A 24,316-nucleotide genomic window follows, 5' to 3' on the forward strand; every position below is an offset into this window, starting at 1 on the left:
AAAAAATGTCTCCTTCAACAGGGTTCATACAGCAATACATAAAATCATCTCAGACTAGAATTCAGCCAATCAGACACAGAAAACACATCTTGACAAGCATTCTATCCAATCTTATAAAACATAGGTAATCGTAGCTAAAACAAAGACTACTTGATAAGAGACAAAGAACAGGGTTCTATTCATGCTAGCCTTCTAAAGATATACATTAAATAACCTTGTTGCCATCCTAAAGCCAATTCTACAGAAGCCTATTGTTATTTGTCACGTCTACTGCTTGGGAAACTTTTCTGCTTGCATGGAATACTTTTTCTGCTTGCATGGGAAACTTTTCTGCAATGCTAACAAAACTCCAGGCTAAGGCCTACATACTTCTTTGTAACCATTTCTTAAAAATCCTCTAACCTTATGGATTCCAACATTTCCCCCTCTCTGTTTGACCCAGAAGCTTTCATTTTCTTGTCGCTTGCTATTTGCGTTTCATAGCTCTATTGCAAAATTTCTGCTTATTATCTGCTGAAGACCTATTTTCACTAAACTGAAGCATTGCTATATTACGGCACAGCAACTTAATGCTGTGAAGACCCAATCCCTGAAAGAGAGAGATGAATCACGTTTGGCAACAGTCACAAGGCATCGTTCAAAAAACTCTGGTCGATTCCAAGGCCTTAATTCAAAACCTTCCTTCATGTCAATACCCTCATCTACTGCTTTTATGAGATTTCGTACACTCTCTGTGCTTCTACTTCCTAATTCTCCTGCTTGAATGACAAAAACTTCTCGGACTCTTTTTTTCATCATTCGCCGAAGACAACAGAGTATACAAGGTGCCACTATCAATATCAGGATTAGAACACCTAATATGTAAAGACCTATCTTGCAAAGTTGCCTTAGCCAAGGTGCAAAATTCCAATTTTGAAACAAATCATCCAACCAGGAACATCCATCTTCTTTAATTTGGGCTGTCAGATCCTTTAATTTTTGAATGCTTTTGTCAATGGATTCAGAATGATCAGACAAATTCATACAACACAATCCTTCAAATTCCTCACAACCATGCCCTTGTGCCAGTAAAAGAAAATCAATGGCTGCTCTGTTTTGAAGAGTAGCATGTCTAATACTATCAACATCGGTCAACATATCACTGATTGCGGAGGATGTGGCATTAGCTTGCTTGCTCAGCCAACATCCAACTCGATCTAATTGTCTCAATGCCACAGCTGAAGCCAATTGGGGTAGAAATATACCTGCTGAAAGCCTTCTGGCGGCATTCCAAGGCATAAAATCACTCTGACAGTTCTCATCATAATGAGGAACAGCTCTTGTTTTCCTTTGTTTCTTTTTCATCACTGCTTTGGCAGTGGGGGCAATTATGGTAAGCATGCCAATGCTGCAAGGGCCACCTTCAAGGTGGGCTGGAATGCCTTGCCAACCTCTGTCTCCGCAAATGATCCAATACCCTTTTGGCAATTGCCATGGATATTGGTCCGTCTCCAGAAACACATCCCAACTGTTTGAAACATTTGATGCCCTGAGAAATTTGTTGGAACAAATGTTCCAATTGAAGGAAGGACTGTTTCCATTGTCAATTCCACCTGGTTTACAATTGGATTCTTTTCTGACCAAAGGAAACTCTTTCACTGGCACACCAACCAAACAGGTTGAGAAAGGCTTTTCTGGTTCCCAATTAGACAGACATATAGTATCCGATCCGGAAGCCTTGGCTAAGGTCACCCAAACATTCGTTTTCGGTTGATCCACAGGCAAATCTGCACGACAAAGAACAATTAACATCAAGCAAAACAAGTATACCATTTGATTCTGCCCCATCTCTTTCAAGAACTAAGTTTTGGCAGAATTCTTTCTAAACAAAAACAATAACCTAAATTTCAGCCAAAAATTAGCTTTGTTAAACAAACATTCAGCATTCAATTCGTATACTCATAAATAACATTGGCACAAAATCAGAGTTCATGGGTTCCACCGATGCACAAAGAACGTCAGGCACAAGAGGCGTCAGGCGAGACCCGGCATCCTTCCATTCGGTCCACGTCTGCGTACTTGCTTCCTCAGTTCTAGGCTCGACAACAGGTTCTGAAGTGCGATACGGTTTGACGTTTCTGGCAGGAACCCACTTAATTCTTCCAGCACCTGTGGAAATAGAAGCATACCCTTTGCTCCACGTTATTAATTGAAACGGACCTTCCATCTGTCCAGAGTCAGGGTTTCTAATTAGAAGAGGAGGATTTTCTTTCAGTTTTGCCTGTGTGCTATTTGAAAAGTGTCTAAAGATTGGTGGATCTGGTTCTGTACTTGAACTATTTAGAAAATTAAAACCATACAAAGCCTTACTCAGTCTCATCTGTGGGGTGATTTCCGTTCCCCCTCTCTGTTGATCTAATATGCGTTTTAAGGTTTGATGTGTTCTTTCAATGATTGCTTGGCTTGTGGGAGAGTGGGGAATACCAAAAATGTGTCGAACACCCCATTCATTTAAAAATGTGGCCAATATTTGAGATATGTATGCGGGACCATTGTCAGTTTTTACTTCTTGGGGTATACCCAATGAAGCAAAAGCTTGCAGGAAATGATGACAGGCATGGCTGCCAGTTTCACCTGTGTGAAGGGAAGCAAAAACTGCACCAGAGAACGTGTCTATGGAAACATGAATATTTTTAAATTTACCAAAAGAAGGCTATTTAATAACATCTGTTTGCCACAACTGTAGGCTTTGTAAGCCTCGGGGGTTGATTGCTCCTGTAGAAACAGGAGGTTGTACCAATTGACAGTCAGGGCAAGCATGAATGATAGCTTTAGCTTGACTTTTAGTGATTTGGAACATTTGCATGAGTGCTTGTGCATTTTGGTGGAAAAAGGCATGACTCAATTTTGCTTGTTCAAAAATATTTGGCAAGGTGTTAGAAATGACCATTGTCAGCTTGTCCGCTCTTGCATTTCCTTCCACTAAAAATCCAGGAAGTGAAGAATGCGCCCTAATGTGAGAAACAAAATATGGATTAGTTCTATATTGCAAAGTTATAAAAAGACATGAAAGCCAACGATGTAAAGTTTCATTACTAACATCCTTTAAAATGGAACCTTCCATTCTCCTGACTACATTAGCAACATAAGCAGAATCTGTGACCAAATTAAAAGGCTGAGGAAACAGCTGAAAAGCTCAAACTACTGCAGCAAGCTCAACAATTTGAGGGGATCCCTCTACTGTTTGAATATCAGATTCCCAAACATCAGTCTTTTGATTAAACCAAGTCACAACGGACTTGTGGCTTTTACCAGAGCCATCAGTGAAGAGAGTCACAGCATGTAAAGGTTCTTCACTTCATTTAGGTTTTTCTCTGAAACTCAATTTTGCTTGCAGTAGTTTGTGAGCTGGATAGTGTATGGAACAAACTCCTGGAAAACCTAAGAATGCATATTGTAAATCATCAGAATTTTGCATTGCCCAATTGAAATAATCATTTTTCAATGGCAAATAGATAACTGAACATTCTTGACCTGCCAAAGTTAACAATCTGGTTCTAGCCTTAATTATAATGTATGCAATCATTTCTAAAACTGAGCAAATGGTCTTTGAAAACCTGTAGGGAGGAAAAACCCATTCCATTATTAACAAAGGATCTTGTTCTGTGGCATCCCACTGGAAAATGAGACCACAAAGCTGCATCTTCTCTCCTAAGATTGCAAGAAAGAAAGGATTTTCAGGAACGCAGCGATGAGCTTGTCTTTTTTGAAGAGCTTCTGTGACTTTGTCGAGAGCAGCACGAGCTTCAGGGGTTAAAGTTCTTGGCGCAGTGATGTCGCAACTTCCTCTCAGCAAATGGAAGAGCGGACTCAGTTCATCATTGGTGATTCCCAGCATCGGTCTGACCCTGTTGATTTCTCCTAGAAGTTGTTGTAACTCTTGTAGGTTGTTGACTCTGGTTTGGATCTGAATTTTCTGTGGTCTTCTTGTCGTCTCAGTCATCTTCCATCCCAGGTACTTCTAAGGTGAAACTTGTTGAAATTTCGTTGCAGAGATTTCAAGTCCAGCTTTTTGAATTTCAGCAACAACACAGTCGCGAGTTTCTTCCATCTCTTCCTTTCAAAGGACTCCACCCTTAAAGCCAATTTTTCTTTCTCTGTATCTATAGATTGACAAACACCAGAACAACCATGTTTTTGCTTAGCTGAAAAAGAGTTCCCTGGAACCACAATTTCCCGAGTGGAAGCAGCCACCTCAGCCTCCACCCCAGGCCCAACAGAATCCAATTCAGGTTTCAGTGTCCCTGCACAAACCATTTTAGGAAGTACAGTCACTTCTTCATTTCCATCTTTTACACACTTTGTTCCATCCCCCTTACAAGAGTCACATATTTTTACATTAACAGAACAACGCAAAGAAAAGTCCAAAAGAGTCTCATTTATTCCCAGAGAGAGAGAAGAAAGATTTTGTTCAACAGAGTTCAAAGCAATACTTTCAGCATTTGCAACAACACTTGTAACATTCTCCGATACACACACAGTCTCCGGTTTACTGGAATTTAATGAGACAGAACCAGAAGCTTTGTTTTCTGAGTCCAAGTTGATCTTATTATTATCCGTTTGTTTAAAACAGCGCTCCAACAGCGCTCTACAAACCGGCATAAGTTCTCTTAAGCTTTCATCTTTTTTGAGAGAGACTAGATTATAGATTCTCCAGTTTATCTGATCCCAAAAATGAAAAGTAAAAGCAGACTGCAGATTTAAATCTTGCGTATTCGCTTTAACCCAGATAAGTAAGATTTTAAGCTCAGTTTTTGAAATTTCAGAGTGACCTTTTTCTTGTAACATTGTCTCTAATTGATGAAAAACATCCCATTCAACTTTTGATAAATTCGTTCCCATTTTTGTGTTCTTGTAATAATTTTCTTTTTCTCTATTTTGCCTCCCAACGTCACCCAAGCGCTCTCCCGAGATAAGTTACTAACAATTTTCTTGGCTTCGGCGGGAGAGATGATACAGTGTCCTCCTTCTTAACACTCGGGTCTCCACAGCTGGTACTTCCACGATTTTTCTTTCTCTTTCTTCTATTCTACGTCCTCACACGAGGCACCAATATGCGGGGGACGGGACAGGTATAAGGCCAATGGTGTCAGGAACCCACGCCTTAGAAAAGGAACCCACTAGGCCGCGGCAAAAATATCCAAATATGGATAACATGGTAACCAGAGCAGTGAAGAGATTTTTGCTTTTATTTCCAGCACATCAGTCTCAAAATACAAAATGGAGACATGACAGCTCACTGAACCACACCAAAAAATGTCTCCTTCAACAGGGCTCATACAGCAATACATAAAATCATCTCAGACTAGAATTCAGCCAATCAGACACAGAAAACACATCTTGACAAGCATTCTATCCAATCTTATAAAACATAGGTAATTGTAGCTAAAACAAAGACTACTTGATAAGAGACAAAGAACAGGGTTCTATTCATGCTAGCCTTCTAAAGATATACATTAAATAACCTTGTTGCCATCCTAAAGCCAATTCTACAGAAGCCTATTGTTATTTGTCACGTCTACTGTTTGGGAAACTTTTCTGCTTTCATGGAAAACTTTTTCTGCTTGCATGGGAAAATTTTCTGCAATGCTAACAAAACTCCAGGCTAAGGCCTACATACTTCTTTGTAACCATTTCTTAAAAATCCTCTAACCTTATGGATTCCAACATTTCCCCCTCTCTGTTTGACCCAGAAGCTTTCATTTTCTTGTCGCTTGCTCTTTGCGTTTCATAGCTCTATTGCAAAATTTCTGCTTATTATCTGCTGAAGACCTATTTTCACTAAACTGAAGCATTGCTATATTACGGCACAGCAACTTAATGCTGTGAAGACCCAATCCCTGAAAGAGAGATATGAATCACGTTTGGCAACAGTCACAAGGCATCGTTCAAAAAACTCTGGTCGATTCCAAGGCCTTAATTCAAAACCTTCCTTCATGTCAATACCCTCATCTACTGCTTTCGTGAGATTTCGTACACTCTCTGTGCTTCTACTTCCTAATTCTCCTGCTTGAATGACAAAAACTTCTCGGACTCTTTAGTTCATCATTCGCCGAAGACAACAGAGTATACAAGGTGCCACTATCAATATCAGGATTAGAACACCTAATATGTAAAGACCTATCTTGCAAAGTTGCCTTAGCCAAGGTGCAAAATTCCAATTTTGAAACAAATCATCCAACCAGGAACATCCATCTTCTTTAATTTGGGCTGTCAGATCCTTTAATTTTTGAATGCTTTTGTCAATGGATTCAGAATGATCAGACAAATTCATACAACACAATCCTTCAAATTCCTCACAACCATGTCCTTGTGCCAGTAAAAGAAAATCAATGGCTGCTCTGTTTTGAAGAGTAGCATGTCTAATACTATCAACATCGGTCAACATATCACTGATTGCGGAGGATGTGGCATTAGCTTGCTTGCTCAGCCAACATCCAACTCGATCTAATTGTCTCAATGCCACAGCTGAAGCCAATTGGGGTAGAAATATACCTGCTGAAAGCCTTCTGGCGGCATTCCAAGGCATAAAATCACTCTGACAGTTCTCATCATAATGAGGAACAGCTCTTGTTTTCCTTTGTTTCTTTTTCATCACTGCTTTGGCAGTGGGGGCAATTATGGTAAGCATGCCAATGCTGCAAGGGCCACCTTCAAGGTGGGCTGGAATGCCTTGCCAACCTCTGTCTCCGCAAATGATCCAATACCCTTTTGGCAATTGCCATGGATATTGGTCCGTCTCCAGAAACACATCCCAACTGTTTGAAACATTTGCTGCCCTGAGAAGTTTGTTGGACCAAATGTTCCAATTGAAGGAAGGACTGTTTCCATTGTCAATTCCACCTGGTTTACCATTGGATTCTTTTCTGACCAAAGGAAACTCTTTCACTGGCACACCAACCAAACAGGTTGAGAAAGGCTTTTCTGGTTCCCAATTAGACAGACATATAGTATCCGATCCGGAAGCCTTGGCTAAGGTCACCCAAACATTCGTTTTCGGTTGATCCACAGGCAAATCTGCACGACAAAGAACAATTAACATCAAGCAAAACAAGTATACCATTTGATTCTGCCCCATCTCTTTCAAGAACTAAGTTTTGGCAGAATTCTTTCTAAACAAAAACAATAACCTAAATTTCAGCCAAAAATTAGCTTTGTTAAACAAACATTCAGCATTCAATTCATATACTCATAAATAACATTGGCACAAAATCAGAGTTCATGGGTTCCACCGATGCACAAAGAACGTCAGGCACAAGAGGCGTCAGGCGAGACCCGGGATCCTTCCATTCGGTCCACGTCTGCGTACTTGCTTCCTCAGTTCTAGGCTCGACAACAGGTTCTGAAGTGCGATACGGTTTGACGTTTCTGGCAGGAACCCACTTAATTCTTCCAGCACCTGTGGAAATAGAAGCATACCCTTTGCCCCACGTTATTAATTGAAATGGACCTTCCATCTGTCCAGAGTCAGGGTTTCAAATTAGAAGAGGAGGATTTTCTTTCAGTTTTGCCTGTGTGCTATTTGAAAAGTGTCTAAAGATTGGTGGATCTGGTTCTGTACTTGAACTATTTAGAAAATTAAAACCATACAAAGCCTTACTCAGTCTCATCTGTGGGGTGATTTCCGTTCACCCTCTCTGTTGATCTAATATGCGTTTTAAGGTTTGATGTGTTCTTTCAATGATTGCTTGCCTTGTGGGAGAGTGGGGAATACCAAAAATGTGTCGAACACCCCATTCATTTAAAAATGTGGCCAATATTTGCGATATGTATGCGGGATCATTGTCAGTTTTTACTTCTTGGGGTATACCCAATGAAGCAAAAGCTTGCAGGAAATGATGACAGGCATGGCTGCCAGTTTCACCTGTGTGAAGGGAAGCACAAACTGCACCAGAGACCGTGTCTATGGAAACATGAATATTTTTAAATTTACCAAAAGAAGGCTATTTAGTAACATCTGTTTGCCACAACTGTAGGCTTTGTAAGCCTCGGGGGTTGATTGCTCCTGTAGAAACAGGAGGTTGTACCAATTGACAGTCAGGGCAAGCATGAATGATAGCTTTAGCTTGACTTTTAGTGATTTGGAACATTTGCATGAGTGCTTGTGCATTTTGGTGGGAAAAGGCATGACTCAATTTTGCTTGTTCAAAAATATTTGGCAAGGTGTTAGAAATGACCATTGTCAGCTTGTCCGCTCTTGCATTTCCTTCCACTAAAAATCCAGGAAGTGAAGAATGCGCCCTAATGTGAGAAACAAAATATGGATTAGTTCTATATTGCAAAGTTATAAAAAGACATGAAAGCCAACGATGTAAAGTTTCATTACTAACATCCTTTAAAATGGAACCTTCTATTCTCCTGACTACATTAGCAACATAAGCAGAATCTGTGACCAAATTAAAAGGCTGAGGAAACAGCTGAAAAGCTCAAACTACTGCAGCAAGCTCAACAATTTGAGGGGATCCCTCTACTGTTTGAATATCAGATTCCCAAACATCAGTCTTTTGATTAAACCAAGTCACAACGGACTTGTGGCTTTTACTAGAGCCATCAGTGAAGAGAGTCACAGCATGTAAAGGTTCTTCACTTCATTTAGGTTTTTCTCTGAAACTCAATTTTGCTTGCAGTAGTTTGTGAGCTGGATAGTGTATGGAACAAACACCTGGAAAACCTAAGAATGCATATTGTAAATCATCAGAATTTTGCATTGCCCAATTGAAATAATCATTTTTCAATGGCAAATAGATAACTGAACATTCTTGACCTGCCAAAGTTAACAATCTGGTTCTAGCCTTAATTATAATGTATGCAATCATTTCTAAAACTGAGCAAATGGTCTTTGAAAACCTGTAGGGAGGAAAAACCCATTCCATTATTAACAAAGGATCTTGTTCTGTGGCATCCCACTGGAAAATGAGACCACAAAGCTGCATCTTCTCTCCTAAGATTGCAAGAAAGAAAGGATTTTCAGGAACGCAGCGATGAGCTTGTCTTTTTTGAAGAGCTTCTGTGACTTTGTCGAGAGCAGCACGAGCTTCAGGGGTTAAAGTTCTTGGCGCAGTGATGTCGCAACTTCCTCTCAGCAAATGGAAGAGCGGACTCAGTTCATCATTGGTGATTCCCAGCATCGGTCTGACCCAGTTGATTTCTCCTAGAAGTTGTTGTAACTCTTGTAGGTTGTTGACTCTGGTTTGGATCTGAATTTTCTGTGGTCTTCTTGTCGTCTCAGTCATCTTCCATCCCAGGTACTTCTAAGGTGAAACTTGTTGAAATTTCGTTGCAGAGATTTCAAGTCCAGCTTTTTGAATTTCAGCAACAACACAGTCGCGAGTTTCTTCCATCTCTTCCTTTCAAAGGACTCCACCCTTAAAGCCAATTTTTCTTTCTCTGTATCTATAGATTGACAAACACCAGAACAACCATGTTTTTGCTTAGCTGAAAAAGAGTTCCCTGGAACCACAATTTCCCGAGTGGAAGCAGCCACCTCAGCCTCCACCCCAGGCCCAACAGAATCCAATTCAGGTTTCAGTGTCCCTGCACAAACCATTTTAGGAAGTACAGTCACTTCTTCATTTCCATCTTTTACACACTTTGTTCCATCCCCCTTACAAGAGTCACATATTTTTACATTAACAGAACAACGCAAAGAAAAGTCCAAAAGAGTCTCATTTATTCCCAGAGAGAGAGAAGAAAGATTTTGTTCAACAGAGTTCAAAGCAATACTTTCAGCATTTGCAACAACACTTGTAACATTCTCCAATACACACACAGTCTCCGGTTTACTGGAATTTAATGAGACAGAACCAGAAGCTTTGTTTTCTGAGTCCAAGTTGATCTTATTATTATCCGTTTGTTTAAAACAGCGCTCCAACAGCGCTCTACAAACCGGCATAAGTTCTCTTAAGCTTTCATCTTTTTTGAGAGAGACTAGATTATAGATTCTCCAGTTTATCTGATCCCAAAATTGAAAAGTAAAAGCAGACTGCAGATTTAAATCTTGCGTATTCGCTTTAACCCAGATAAGTAAGTTTTTAAGCTCAGTTTTTGAAATTTCAGAGTGACCTTTTTCTTGTAACATTGTCTCTAATTGATGAAAAACATCCCATTCAACTTTTGATAAATTCGTTCCCATTTTTGTGTTCTTGTAATAATTTTCTTTTTCTCTATTTTGCCTCCCAACGTCACCCAAGCGCTCTCCCGAGATAAGTTACTTACAATTTTCTTGGCTTCGGCGGGAGAGATGATACAGTGTCCTCCTTCTTAACACTTGGGTCTCCGCAGCTGGTACTTCCACGATTTTTCTTTCTCTTTCTTCTATTCTACGTCCTCACACGAGGCACCAATATGCGGGGGACGGGACAGGTATAAGTCCAATGGTGTCAGGAACCCACGCCTTAGAAAAGGAACCCACTAGGCCGCGGCAAAAATATCCAAGTATGGATAACATGGTAACCAGAGCAGTGAAGAGATTTTTGCTTTTATTTCCAGCACATCAGTCTCAAAATACAAAATGGAGATATGACAGCTCACTGAACCACACCAAAAAATGTCTCCTTCAACAGGGCTCATACAGCAATACATAAAATCATCTCAGACTAGAATTCAGCCAATCAGACACAGAAAACACATCTTGACAAGCATTCTATCCAATCTTATAAAACATAGGTAATCGTAGCTAAAACAAAGACTACTTGATAAGAGACAAAGAACAGGGTTCTATTCATGCTAGCCTTCTAAAGATATACATTAAATAACCTTGTTGCCATCCTAAAGCCAATTCTACAGAAGCCTATTGTTATTTGTCACGTCTACTGCTTGGGAAACTTTTCTGCTTGCATGGAATACTTTTTCTGCTTGCATGGGAAACTTTTCTGCAATGCTAACAAAACTCCAGGCTAAGGCCTACATACTTCTTTGTAACCATTTCTTAAAAATCCTCTAACCTTATGGATTCCAACATTTCCCCCTCTCTGTTTGACCCAGAAGCTTTCATTTTCTTGTCGCTTGCTCTTTGCGTTTCATAGCTCTATTGCAAAATTTCTGCTTATTATCTGCTGAAGACCTATTTTCACTAAACTGAAGCATTGCTATATTACGGCACAGCAACTTAATGCTGTGAAGACCCAATCCCTGAAAGAGAGATATGAATCACGTTTGGCAACAGTCACAAGGCATCGTTCAAAAAACTCTGGTCGATTCCAAGGCCTTAATTCAAAACCTTCCTTCATGTCAATACCCTCATCTACTGCTTTCGTGAGATTTCGTACACTCTCTGTGCTTCTACTTCCTAATTCTCCTGCTTGAATGACAAAAACTTCTTGGACTCTTTAGTTCATCATTCGCCGAAGACAACAGAGTATACAAGGTGCCACTATCAATATCAGGATTAGAACACCTAATATGTAAAGACCTATCTTGCAAAGTTGCCTTAGCCAAGGTGCAAAACTCCAATTTTGAAACAAATCATCCAACCAGGAACATCCATCTTCTTTAATTTGGGCTGTCAGATCCTTTAATTTTTGAATGCTTTTGTCAATGGATTCAGAATGATCAGACAAATTCATACAACACAATCCTTCAAATTCCTCACAACCATGCCCTTGTGCCAGTAAAAGAAAATCAATGGCTGCTCTGTTTTGAAGAGTAGCATGTCTAATACTATCAACATCGGTCAACATATCACTGATTGCGGAGGATGCGGCATTAGCTTGCTTGCTCAGCCAACATCCAACTCGATCTAATTGTCTCAATGCCACAGCTGAAGCCAATTGGGGTAGAAATATACCTGCTGAAAGCCTTCTGGCGGCATTCCAAGGCATAAAATCACTCTGACAGTTCTCATCATAATGAGGAACAGCTCTTGTTTTCCTTTGTTTCTTTTTCATCACTGCTTTGGCAGTGGGGGCAATTATGGTAAGCATGCCAATGCTGCAAGGGCCACCTTCAAGGTGGGCTGGAATGCCTTGCCAACCTCTCTCTCCGCAAATGATCCAATACCCTTTTGGCAATTGCCGTGGATATTGGTCCGTCTCCAGAAACACATCCCAACTGTTTGAAACATTTGCTGCCCTGAGAAGTTTGTTGGACCAAATGTTCCAATTGAAGGAAGGACTGTTTCCATTGCCAATTCCACCTGGTTTACCATTGGATTCTTTTCTGACCTAAGGAAACTCTTTCACTGGCACACCAACCAAACAGGTTGAGAAAGGCTTTTCTGGTTCCCAATTAGACAGACATATAGTATCCGATCCGGAAGCCTTGGCTAAGGTCACCCAAACATTCGTTTTCGGTTGATCCACAGGCAAATCTGCACGACAAAAAACAATTAACATCAAGCAAAACAAGTATACCATTTGATTCTGCCCCATCTCTTTCAAGAACTAAGTTTTGGCAGAATTCTTTCTAAACAAAAACAATAACCTAAATTTCAGCCAAAAATTAGCTTTGTTAAACAAACATTCAGCATTCAATTCGTATACTCATAAATAACATTGGCACAAAATCAGAGTTCGTGGGTTCCACCGATGCACAAAGAACGTCAGGCACAAGAGGCGTCAGGCGAGACCCGGCATCCTTCCATTCGGTCCACGTCTGCGTACTTGCTTCCTCAGTTCTAGGCTCGACAACAGGTTCTGAAGTGCGATACGGTTTGACGTTTCTGGCAGGAACCCACTTAATTCTTCCAGCACCTGTGGAAATAGAAGCATACCCTTTGCTCCACGTTATTAATTGAAACGGACCTTCCATCTGTCCAGAGTCAGGGTTTCTAATTAGAGGAGGAGGATTTTCTTTCAGTTTTGCCTGTGTGCTATTTGAAAAGTGTCTAAAGATTGGTGGATCTGGTTCTGTACTTGAACTATTTAGAAAATTAAAACCATACAAAGCCTTACTCAGTCTCATCTGTGGGGTGATTTCCGTTCCCCCTCTCTGTTGATCTAATATGCGTTTTAAGGTTTGATGTGTTCTTTCAATGATTGCTTGGCTTGTGGGAGAGTGGGGAATACCAAAAATGTGTCGAACACCCCATTCATTTAAAAATGTGGCCAATATTTGAGATATGTATGCGGGACCATTGTCAGTTTTTACTTCTTGGGGTATACCCAATGAAGCAAAAGCTTGCAGGAAATGATGACAGGCATGGCTGCCAGTTTCACCTGTGTGAAGGGAAGCACAAACTGCACCAGAGACCGTGTCTATGGAAACATGAATATTTTTAAATTTACCAAAAGAAGGCTATTTAGTAACATCTGTTTGCCACAACTGTAGGCTTTGTAAGCCTCGGGGGTTGATTGCTCCTGTAGAAACAGGAGGTTGTACCAATTGACAGTCAGGGCAAGCATGAATGATAGCTTTAGCTTGACTTTTAGTGATTTGGAACATTTGCATGAGTGCTTGTGCATTTTGGTGGAAAAAGGCATGACTCAATTTTGCTTGTTCAAAAATATTTGGCAAGGTGTTAGAAATGACCATTGTCAGCTTGTCCGCTCTTGCATTTCCTTCCACTAAAAATCCAGGAAGTGAAGAATGCGCCCTAATGTGAGAAACAAAATATGGATTAGTTCTATATTGCAAAGTTATAAAAAGACATGAAAGCCAACGATGTAAAGTTTCATTACTAACATCCTTTAAAATGGAACCTTCTATTCTCCTGACTACATTAGCAACATAAGCAGAATCTGTGACCAAATTAAAAGGCTGAGGAAACAGCTGAAAAGCTCAAACTACTGCAGCCAGCTCAACAATTTGAGGGGATCCCTCTACTGTTTGAATATCAGATTCCCAAACATCAGTCTTTTGATTAAACCAAGTCACAACGGACTTGTGGCTTTTACCAGAGCCATCAGTGAAGAGAGTCACAGCATGTAAAGGTTCTTCACTTCATTTAGGTTTTTCTCTGAAACTCAATTTTGCTTGCAGTAGTTTGTGAGCTGGATAGTGTATGGAACAAACACCTGGAAAACCTAAGAATGCATATTGTAAATCATCAGAATTTTGCATTGCCCAATTGAAATAATCATTTTTCAATGGCAAATAGATAACTGAACATTCTTGACCTGCCAAAGTTAACAATCTGGTTCTAGCCTTAATTATAATGTATGCAATCATTTCTAAAACTGAGCAAATGGTCTTTGAAAACCTGTAGGGAGGAAAAACCCATTCCATTATTAACAAAGGATCTTGTTCTGTGGCATCCCACTGGAAAATGAGACCACAAAGCTGCATCTTCTCTCCTAAGATTGCAAGAAAGAAAGGATTTTCAGGAACGCAGCGATGAGCTTGTCTTTTTTGAAGAGCTTCTGTGACTTTGTCGAGAGCAGCACGAGCTTCAGGGGTTAAAGTTCTTGGCGCAGTGATGTCGCAACTTCCTCTCAGCAAATGGAAGAGCGGACTCAGTTCATCATTGGTGATTCCCAGCATCGGTCTGACCCAGTTGATTTCTCCTAGAAGTTGTTGTAACTCTTGTAGGTTGTTGACTCTGGTTGGGATCTGAATTTTCTGTGGTCTTCTTGTCGTCTCAGTCATCTTCCATCCCAGGTACTTCTAAGGTGAAACTTGTTGGATTTTCGTTGCAGAGATTTCAAGTCCAGCTTTTTGAATTTCAGCAACAACACAGTCGCGAGTTTCTTCCATCTCTTCCTTTCAAAGGACTCCACCCTTAAAGCCAATTTTTCTTTCTCTGTATCTATAGATTGACAAACACCAGAACAACCATGTTTTTGCTTAACTGAAAAAGAGTTCCCCGGAACCACAATTTCCCGAGTGGAAGCAGCCACCTCAGCCTCCACCCCAGGCCCAACAGAATCCAATTCAGGTTTCAGTGTCCCTGCACAAACAATTTTAGGAAGTACAGTCACTTCTTCATTTCCATCTTTTACACACTTTGTTCCATCCCCCTTACAAGAGTCACATATTTTTACATTAACAGAACAACGCAAAGAAAAGTCCAAAAGAGTCTCATTTATTCCCAGAGAGAGAGAAGAAAGATTTTGTTCAACAGAGTTCAAAGCAATACTTTCAGCATTTGCAACAACACTTGTAACATTCTCCGATACACACACAGTCTCCGGTTTACTGGAATTTAATGAGACAGAACCAGAAGCTTTGTTTTCTGAGTCCAAGTTGATCTTATTATTATCCGTTTGTTTAAAACAGCGCTCCAACAGCGCTCTACAAACCGGCATAAGTTCTCTTAAGCTTTCATCTTTTTTGAGAGAGACTAGATTATAGATTCTCCAGTTTATCTGATCCCAAAATTGAAAAGTAAAAGCAGACTGCAGATTTAAATCTTGCGTATTCGCTTTAACCCAGATAAGTAAGTTTTTAAGCTCAGTTTTTGAAATTTCAGAGTGACCTTTTTCTTGTAACATTGTCTCTAATTGATGAAAAACATCCCATTCAACTTTTGATAAATTCGTTCCCATTTTTGTGTTCTTGTAATAATTTTCTTTTTCTCTATTTTGCCTCCCAACGTCACCCAAGCGCTCTCCCGAGATAAGTTACTTACAATTTTCTTGGCTTCGGCGGGAGAGATGATACAGTGTCCTCCTTCTTAACACTTGGGTCTCCGCAGCTGGTACTTCCACGATTTTTCTTTCTCTTTCTTCTATTCTACGTCCTCACACGAGGCACCAGTATGCGGGGGACGGGACAGGTATAAGTCCAATGGTGTCAGGAACCCACGCCTTAGAAAAGGAACCCACTAGGCTGCGGCAAAAATATCCAAGTATGGATAACATGGTAACCAGAGCAGTGAAGAGATTTTTGCTTTTATTTCCAGCACATCAGTCTCAAAATACAAAATGGAGACATGACAGCTCACTGATCCACACCAAAAAATGTCTCCTTCAACAGGGCTCATACAGCAATACATAAAATCATCTCAGACTAGAATTCAGCCAATCAGACACAGAAAACACATCTTGACAAGCATTCTATCCAATCTTATAAAACATAGGTAATCGTAGCTAAAACAAAGACTACTTGATAAGAGACAAAGAACAGGGTTCTATTCATGCTAGCCTTCTAAAGATATACATTAAATAACCTTGTTGCCATCCTAAAGCCAATTCTACAGAAGCCTATTGTTATTTGTCACGTCTACTGCTTGGGAAACTTTTCTGCTTGCATGGAATACTTTTTCTGCTTGCATGGGAAACTTTTCTGCAATGCTAACAAAACTCCAGGCTAAGGCCTACATACTTCTTTGTAACCATTTCTTAAAAATCCTCTAACCTTATGGATTCCAACATTTCCCCCTCTCTGTTTGACCCAGAAGCTTTCATTTTCTTGTCGCTTGCTCTTTGCGTTTCATAGCTCTATTGCAAAATTTCTGCTTATTATCTGCTGAAGACCTATTTTCACTAAACTGAAGCATTGCTATATTACGGCACAGCAACTTAATGCTGTGAAGACCCAATCCCTGAAAGAGAGATATGAATCACGTTTGGCAACAGTCACAAGGCATCGTTCAAAAAACTCTGGTCGATTCCAAGGCCTTAATTCAAAACCTTCCTTCATGTCAATACCCTCATCTACTGCTTTTGTGAGATTTCGTACACTCTCTGTGCTTCTACTTCCTAATTCTCCTGCTTGAATGACAAAAACTTCTCGGACTCTTTAGTTCATCATTCGCCGAAGACAACAGAGTATACAAGGTGCCACTATCAATATCAGGATTAGAACACCTAATATGTAAAGACCTATCTTGCAAAGTTGCCTTAGCCAAGGTGCAAAACTCCAATTTTGAAACAAATCATCCAACCAGGAACATCCATCTTCTTTAATTTGGGCTGTCAGATCCTTTAATTTTTGAATGCTTTTGTCAATGGATTCAGAATGATCAGACAAATTCATACAACACAATCCTTCAAATTCCTCACAACCATGTCCTTGTGCCAGTAAAAGAAAATCAATGGCTGCTCTGTTTTGAAGAGTAGCATGTCTAATACTATCAACATCGGTCAACATATCACTGATTGCGGAGGATGCGGCATTAGCTTGCTTGCTCAGCCAACATCCAACTCGATCTAATTGTCTCAATGCCACAGCTGAAGCCAATTGGGGTAGAAATATACCTGCTGAAAGCCTTCTGGCGGCATTCCAAGGCATAAAATCACTCTGACAGTTCTCATCATAATGAGGAACAGCTCTTGTTTTCCTTTGTTTCTTTTTCATCACTGCTTTGGCAGTGGGGGCAATTATGGTAAGCATGCCAATGCTGCAAGGGCCACCTTCAAGGTGGGCTGGAATGCCTTGCCAACCTCTGTCTCCGCAAATGATCCAATACCCTTTTGGCAATTGCCGTGGATATTGGTCCGTCTCCAGAAACACATCCCAACTGTTTGAAACATTTGCTGCCCTGAGAAGTTTGTTGGACCAAATGTTCCAATTGAAGGAAGGACTGTTTCCATTGCCAATTCCACCTGGTTTACCATTGGATTCTTTTCTGACCTAAGGAAACTCTTTCACTGGCACACCAACCAAACAGGTTGAGAAAGGCTTTTCTGGTTCCCAATTAGACAGACATATAGTATCCGATCCGGAAGCCTTGGCTAAGGTCACCCAAACATTCGTTTTCGGTTGATCCACAGGCAAATCTGCACGACAAAAAACAATTAACATCAAGCAAAACAAGTATACCATTTGATTCTGCCCCATCTCTTTCAAGAACTAAGTTTTGGCAGAATTCTTTCTAAACAAAAACAATAACCTAAATTTCAGCCAAAAATTAGCTTTGTTAAACAAACATTCAGCATTCAATTCGTATACTCATAAATAACATTGGCACAAAATCAGAGTTCGTGGGTTCCACCGATGCACAAAGAACGTCAGGCACAAGAGGCGTCAGGCGAGACCCGGCATCCTTCCATTCGGTCCACGTCTGCGTACTTGCTTCCTCAGTTCTAGGCTCGACAACAGGTTCTGAAGTGCGATACGGTTTGACGTTTCTGGCAGGAACCCACTTAATTCTTCCAGCACCTGTGGAAATAGAAGCATACCCTTTGCTCCACGTTATTAATTGAAACGGACCTTCCATCTGTCCAGAGTCAGGGTTTCTAATTAGAAGAGGAGGATTTTCTTTCAGTTTTGCCTGTGTGCTATTTGAAAAGTGTCTAAAGATTGGTGGATCTGGTTCTGTACTTGAACTATTTAGAAAATTAAAACCATACAAAGCCTTACTCAGTCTCATCTGTGGGGTGATTTCCGTTCCCCCTCTCTGTTGATCTAATATGCGTTTTAAGGTTTGATGTGTTCTTTCAATGATTGCTTGGCTTGTGGGAGAGTGGGGAATACCAAAAATGTGTCGAACACCCCATTCATTTAAAATTGTGGCCAATATTTGAGATATGTATGCGGGACCATTGTCAGTTTTTACTTCTTGGGGTATACCCAATGAAGCAAAAGCTTGCAGGAAATGATGACAGGCATGGCTGCCAGTTTCACCTGTGTGAAGGGAAGCACAAACTGCACCAGAGACCGTGTCTATGGAAACATGAATATTTTTAAATTTACCAAAAGAAGGCTATTTAGTAACATCTGTTTGCCACAACTGTAGGCTTTGTAAGCCTCGGGGGTTGATTGCTCCTGTAGAAACAGGAGGTTGTACCAATTGACAGTCAGGGCAAGCATGAATGATAGCTTTAGCTTGACTTTTAGTGATTTGGAACATTTGCATGAGTGCTTGTGCATTTTGGTGGAAAAAGGCATGACTCAATTTTGCTTGTTCAAAAATATTTGGCAAGGTGTTAGAAATGACCATTGTCAGCTTGTCCGCTCTTGCATTTCCTTCCACTAAAAATCCAGGAAGTGAAGAATGCGCCCTAATGTGAGAAACAAAATATGGATTAGTTCTATATTGCAAAGTTATAAAAAGACATGAAAGCCAACGATGTAAAGTTTCATTACTAACATCCTTTAAAATGGAACCTTCTATTCTCCTGACTACATTAGCAACATAAGCAGAATCTGTGACCAAATTAAAAGGCTGAGGAAACAGCTGAAAAGCTCAAACTACTGCAGCAAGCTCAACAATTTGAGGGGATCCCTCTACTGTTTGAATATCAGATTCCCAAACATCAGTCTTTTGATTAAACCAAGTCACAACGGACTTGTGGCTTTTACCAGAGCCATCAGTGAAGAGAGTCACAGCATGTAAAGGTTCTTCACTTCATTTAGGTTTTTCTCTGAAACTCAATTTTGCTTGCAGTAGTTTGTGAGCTGGATAGTGTATGGAACAAACACCTGGAAAACCTAAGAATGCATATTGTAAATCATCAGAATTTTGCATTGCCCAATTGAAATAATCATTTTTCAATGGCAAATAGATAACTGAACATTCTTGACCTGCCAAAGTTAACAATCTGGTTCTAGCCTTAATTATAATGTATGCAATCATTTCTAAAACTGAGCAAATGGTCTTTGAAAACCTGTAGGGAGGCAAAACCCATTCCATTATTAACAAAGGATCTTGTTCTGTGGCATCCCACTGGAAAATGAGACCACAAAGCTGCATCTTCTCTCCTAAGATTGCAAGAAAGAAAGGATTTTCAGGAACGCAGCGATGAGCTTGTCTTTTTTGAAGAGCTTCTGTGACTTTGTCGAGAGCAGCACGAGCTTCAGGGGTTAAAGTTCTTGGCGCAGTGATGTCGCAACTTCCTCTCAGCAAATGGAAGAGCGGACTCAGTTCATCATTGGTGATTCCCAGCATCGGTCTGACCCAGTTGATTTCTCCTAGAAGTTGTTGTAACTCTTGTAGGTTGTTGACTCTGGTTTGGATCTGAATTTTCTGTGGTCTTCTTGTCGTCTCAGTCATCTTCCATCCCAGGTACTTCTAAGGTGAAACTTGTTGAATTTTCGTTGCAGAGATTTCAAGTCCAGCTTTTTGAATTTCAGCAACAACACAGTCGCGAGTTTCTTCCATCTCTTCCTTTCAAAGGACTCCACCCTTAAAGCCAATTTTTCTTTCTCTGTATCTATAGATTGACAAACACCAGAACAACCATGTTTTTGCTTAACTGAAAAACAGTTCCCTGGAACCACAATTTCCCGAGTGGAAGCAGCCACCTCAGCCTCCACCCCAGGCCCAACAGAATCCAATTCAGGTTTCAGTGTCCCTGCACAAACCATTTTAGGAAGTACAGTCACTTCTTCATTTCCATCTTTTACACACTTTGTTCCATCCCCCTTACAAGAGTCACATATTTTTACATTAACAGAACAACGCAAAGAAAAGTCCAAAAGAGTCTCATTTATTCCCAGAGAGAGAGAAGAAAGATTTTGTTCAACAGAGTTCAAAGCAATACTTTCAGCATTTGCAACAACACTTGTAACATTCTCCGATACACACACAGTCTCCGGTTTACTGGAATTTAATGAGACAGAACCAGAAGCTTTGTTTTCTGAGTCCAAGTTGATCTTATTATTATCCGTTTGTTTAAAACAGCGCTCCAACAGCGCTCTACAAACCGGCATAAGTTCTCTTAAGCTTTCATCTTTTTTGAGAGAGACTAGATTATAGATTCTCCAGTTTATCTGATCCCAAAATTGAAAAGTAAAAGCAGACTGCAGATTTAAATCTTGCGTATTCGCTTTAACCCAGATAAGTAAGTTTTTAAGCTCAGTTTTTGAAATTTCAGAGTGACCTTTTTCTTGTAACATTGTCTCTAATTGATGAAAAACATCCCATTCAACTTTTGATAAATTCGTTCCCATTTTTGTGTTCTTGTAATAATTTTCTTTTTCTCTATTTTGCCTCCCAACGTCACCCAAGCGCTCTCCCGAGATAAGTTACTTACAATTTTCTTGGCTTCGGCGGGAGAGATGATACAGTGTCCTCCTTCTTAACACTTGGGTCTCCGCAGCTGGTACTTCCACGATTTTTCTTTCTCTTTCTTCTATTCTACGTCCTCACACGAGGCACCAGTATGCGGGGGACGGGACAGGTATAAGTCCAATGGTGTCAGGAACCCACGCCTTAGAAAAGGAACCCACTAGGCCGCGGCAAAAATATCCAAGTATGGATAACATGGTAACCAGAGCAGTGAAGAGATTTTTGCTTTTATTTCCAGCACATCAGTCTCAAAATACAAAATGGAGACATGACAGCTCACTGATCCACACCAAAAAATGTCTCCTTCAACAGGGCTCATACAGCAATACATAAAATCATCTCAGACTAGAATTCAGCCAATCAGACACAGAAAACACATCTTGACAAGCATTCTATCCAATCTTATAAAACATAGGTAATCGTAGCTAAAACAAAGACTACTTGATAAGAGACAAAGAACAGGGTTCTATTCATGCTAGCCTTCTAAAGATATACATTAAATAACCTTGTTGCCATCCTAAAGCCAATTCTACAGAAGCCTATTGTTATTTGTCACGTCTACTGTTTGGGAAACTTTTCTGCTTGCATGGAATACTTTTTCTGCTTGCATGGGAAACTTTTCTGCAATGCTAACAAAACTCCAGGCTAAGGCCTACATACTTCTTTGTAACCATTTCTTAAAAATCCTCTAACCTTATGGATTCCAACATTTCCCCCTCTCTGTTTGACCCAGAAGCTTTCATTTTCTTGTCGCTTGCTCTTTGCGTTTCATAGCTCTATTGCAAAATTTCTGCTTATTATCTGCTGAAGACCTATTTTCACTAAACTGAAGCATTGCTATATTACGGCACAGCAACTTAATGCTGTGAAGACCCAATCCCTGAAAGAGAGATATGAATCACGTTTGGCAACAGTCACAAGGCATCGTTCAAAAAACTCTGGTCGATTCCAAGGCCTTAATTCAAAACCTTCCTTCATGTCAATACCCTCATCTACTGCTTTCGTGAGATTTCGTACACTCTCTGTGCTTCTACTTCCTAATTCTCCTGCTTGAATGACAAAAACTTCTCGGACTCTTTAGTTCATCATTCGCCGAAGACAACAGAGTATACAAGGTGCCACTATCAATATCAGGATTAGAACACCTAATATGTAAAGACCTATCTTGCAAAGTTGCCTTAGCCAAGGTGCAAAACTCCAATTTTGAAACAAATCATCCAACCAGGAACATCCATCTTCTTTAATTTGGGCTGTCAGATCCTTTAATTTTTGAATGCTTTTGTCAATGGATTCAGAATGATCAGACAAATTCATACAACACAATCCTTCAAATTCCTCACAACCATGTCCTTGTGCCAGTAAAAGAAAATCAATGGCTGCTCTGTTTTGAAGAGTAGCATGTCTAATACTATCAACATCGGTCAACATATCACTGATTGCGGAGGATGCGGCATTAGCTTGCTTGCTCAGCCAACATCCAACTCGATCTAATTGTCTCAATGCCACAGCTGAAGCCAATTGGGGTAGAAATATACCTGCTGAAAGCCTTCTGGCGGCATTCCAAGGCATAAAATCACTCTGACAGTTCTCATCATAATGAGGAACAGCTCTTGTTTTCCTTTGTTTCTTTTTCATCACTGCTTTGGCAGTGGGGGCAATTATGGTAAGCATGCCAATGCTGCAAGGGCCACCTTCAAGGTGGGCTGGAATGCCTTGCCAACCTCTGTCTCCGCAAATGATCCAATACCCTTTTGGCAATTGCCGTGGATATTGGTCCGTCTCCAGAAACACATCCCAACTGTTTGAAACATTTGCTGCCCTGAGAAGTTTGTTGGACCAAATGTTCCAATTGAAGGAAGGACTGTTTCCATTGCCAATTCCACCTGGTTTACCATTGGATTCTTTTCTGACCTAAGGAAACTCTTTCACTGGCACACCAACCAAACAGGTTGAGAAAGGCTTTTCTGGTTCCCAATTAGACAGACATATAGTATCCGATCCGGAAGCCTTGGCTAAGGTCACCCAAACATTCGTTTTCGGTTGATCCACAGGCAAATCTGCACGACAAAAAACAATTAACATCAAGCAAAACAAGTATACCATTTGATTCTGCCCCATCTCTTTCAAGAACTAAGTTTTGGCAGAATTCTTTCTAAACAAAAACAATAACCTAAATTTCAGCCAAAAATTAGCTTTGTTAAACAAACATTCAGCATTCAATTCGTATACTCATAAATAACATTGGCACAAAATCAGAGTTCATGGGTTCCACCGATGCACAAAGAACGTCAGGCACAAGAGGCGTCAGGCGAGACCCGGAATCCTTCCATTCGGTCCACGTCTGCGTACTTGCTTCCTCAGTTCTAGGCTCGACAACAGGTTCTGAAGTGCGATACGGTTTGACGTTTCTGGCAGGAACCCACTTAATTCTTCCAGCACCTGTGGAAATAGAAGCATACCCTTTGCTCCACGTTATTAATTGAAACGGACCTTCCATCTGTCCAGAGTCAGGGTTTCTAATTAGAAGAGGAGGATTTTCTTTCAGTTTTGCCTGTGTGCTATTTGAAAAGTGTCTAAAGATTGGTGGATCTGGTTCTGTACTTGAACTATTTAGAAAATTAAAACCATACAAAGCCTTACTCAGTCTCATCTGTGGGGTGATTTCCGTTCCCCCTCTCTGTTGATCTAATATGCGTTTTAAGGTTTGATGTGTTCTTTCAATGATTGCTTGGCTTGTGGGAGAGTGGGGAATACCAAAAATGTGTCGAACACCCCATTCATTTAAAATTGTGGCCAATATTTGAGATATGTATGCGGGACCATTGTCAGTTTTTACTTCTTGGGGTATACCCAATGAAGCAAAAGCTTGCAGGAAATGATGACAGGCATGGCTGCCAGTTTCACCTGTGTGAAGGGAAGCACAAACTGCACCAGAGACCGTGTCTATGGAAACATGAATATTTTTAAATTTACCAAAAGAAGGCTATTTAGTAACATCTGTTTGCCACAACTGTAGGCTTTGTAAGCCTCGGGGGTTGATTGCTCCTGTAGAAACAGGAGGTTGTACCAATTGACAGTCAGGGCAAGCATGAATGATAGCTTTAGCTTGACTTTTAGTGATTTGGAACATTTGCATGAGTGCTTGTGCATTTTGGTGGAAAAAGGCATGACTCAATTTTGCTTGTTCAAAAATATTTGGCAAGGTGTTAGAAATGACCATTGTCAGCTTGTCCGCTCTTGCATTTCCTTCCACTAAAAATCCAGGAAGTGAAGAATGCACCCTAATGTGAGAAACAAAATATGGATTAGTTCTATATTGCAAAGTTATAAAAAGACATGAAAGCCAACGATGTAAAGTTTCATTACTAACATCCTTTAAAATGGAACCTTCCATTCTCCTGACTACATTAGCAACATAAGCAGAATCTGTGACCAAATTAAAAGGCT

The sequence above is a fragment of the Melospiza georgiana genome, chromosome 1 (genome assembly GCF_028018845.1).
Source record: "Melospiza georgiana isolate bMelGeo1 chromosome 1, bMelGeo1.pri, whole genome shotgun sequence".
In the NCBI taxonomy this organism is placed as follows: Eukaryota; Metazoa; Chordata; class Aves; order Passeriformes; family Passerellidae; genus Melospiza; species Melospiza georgiana.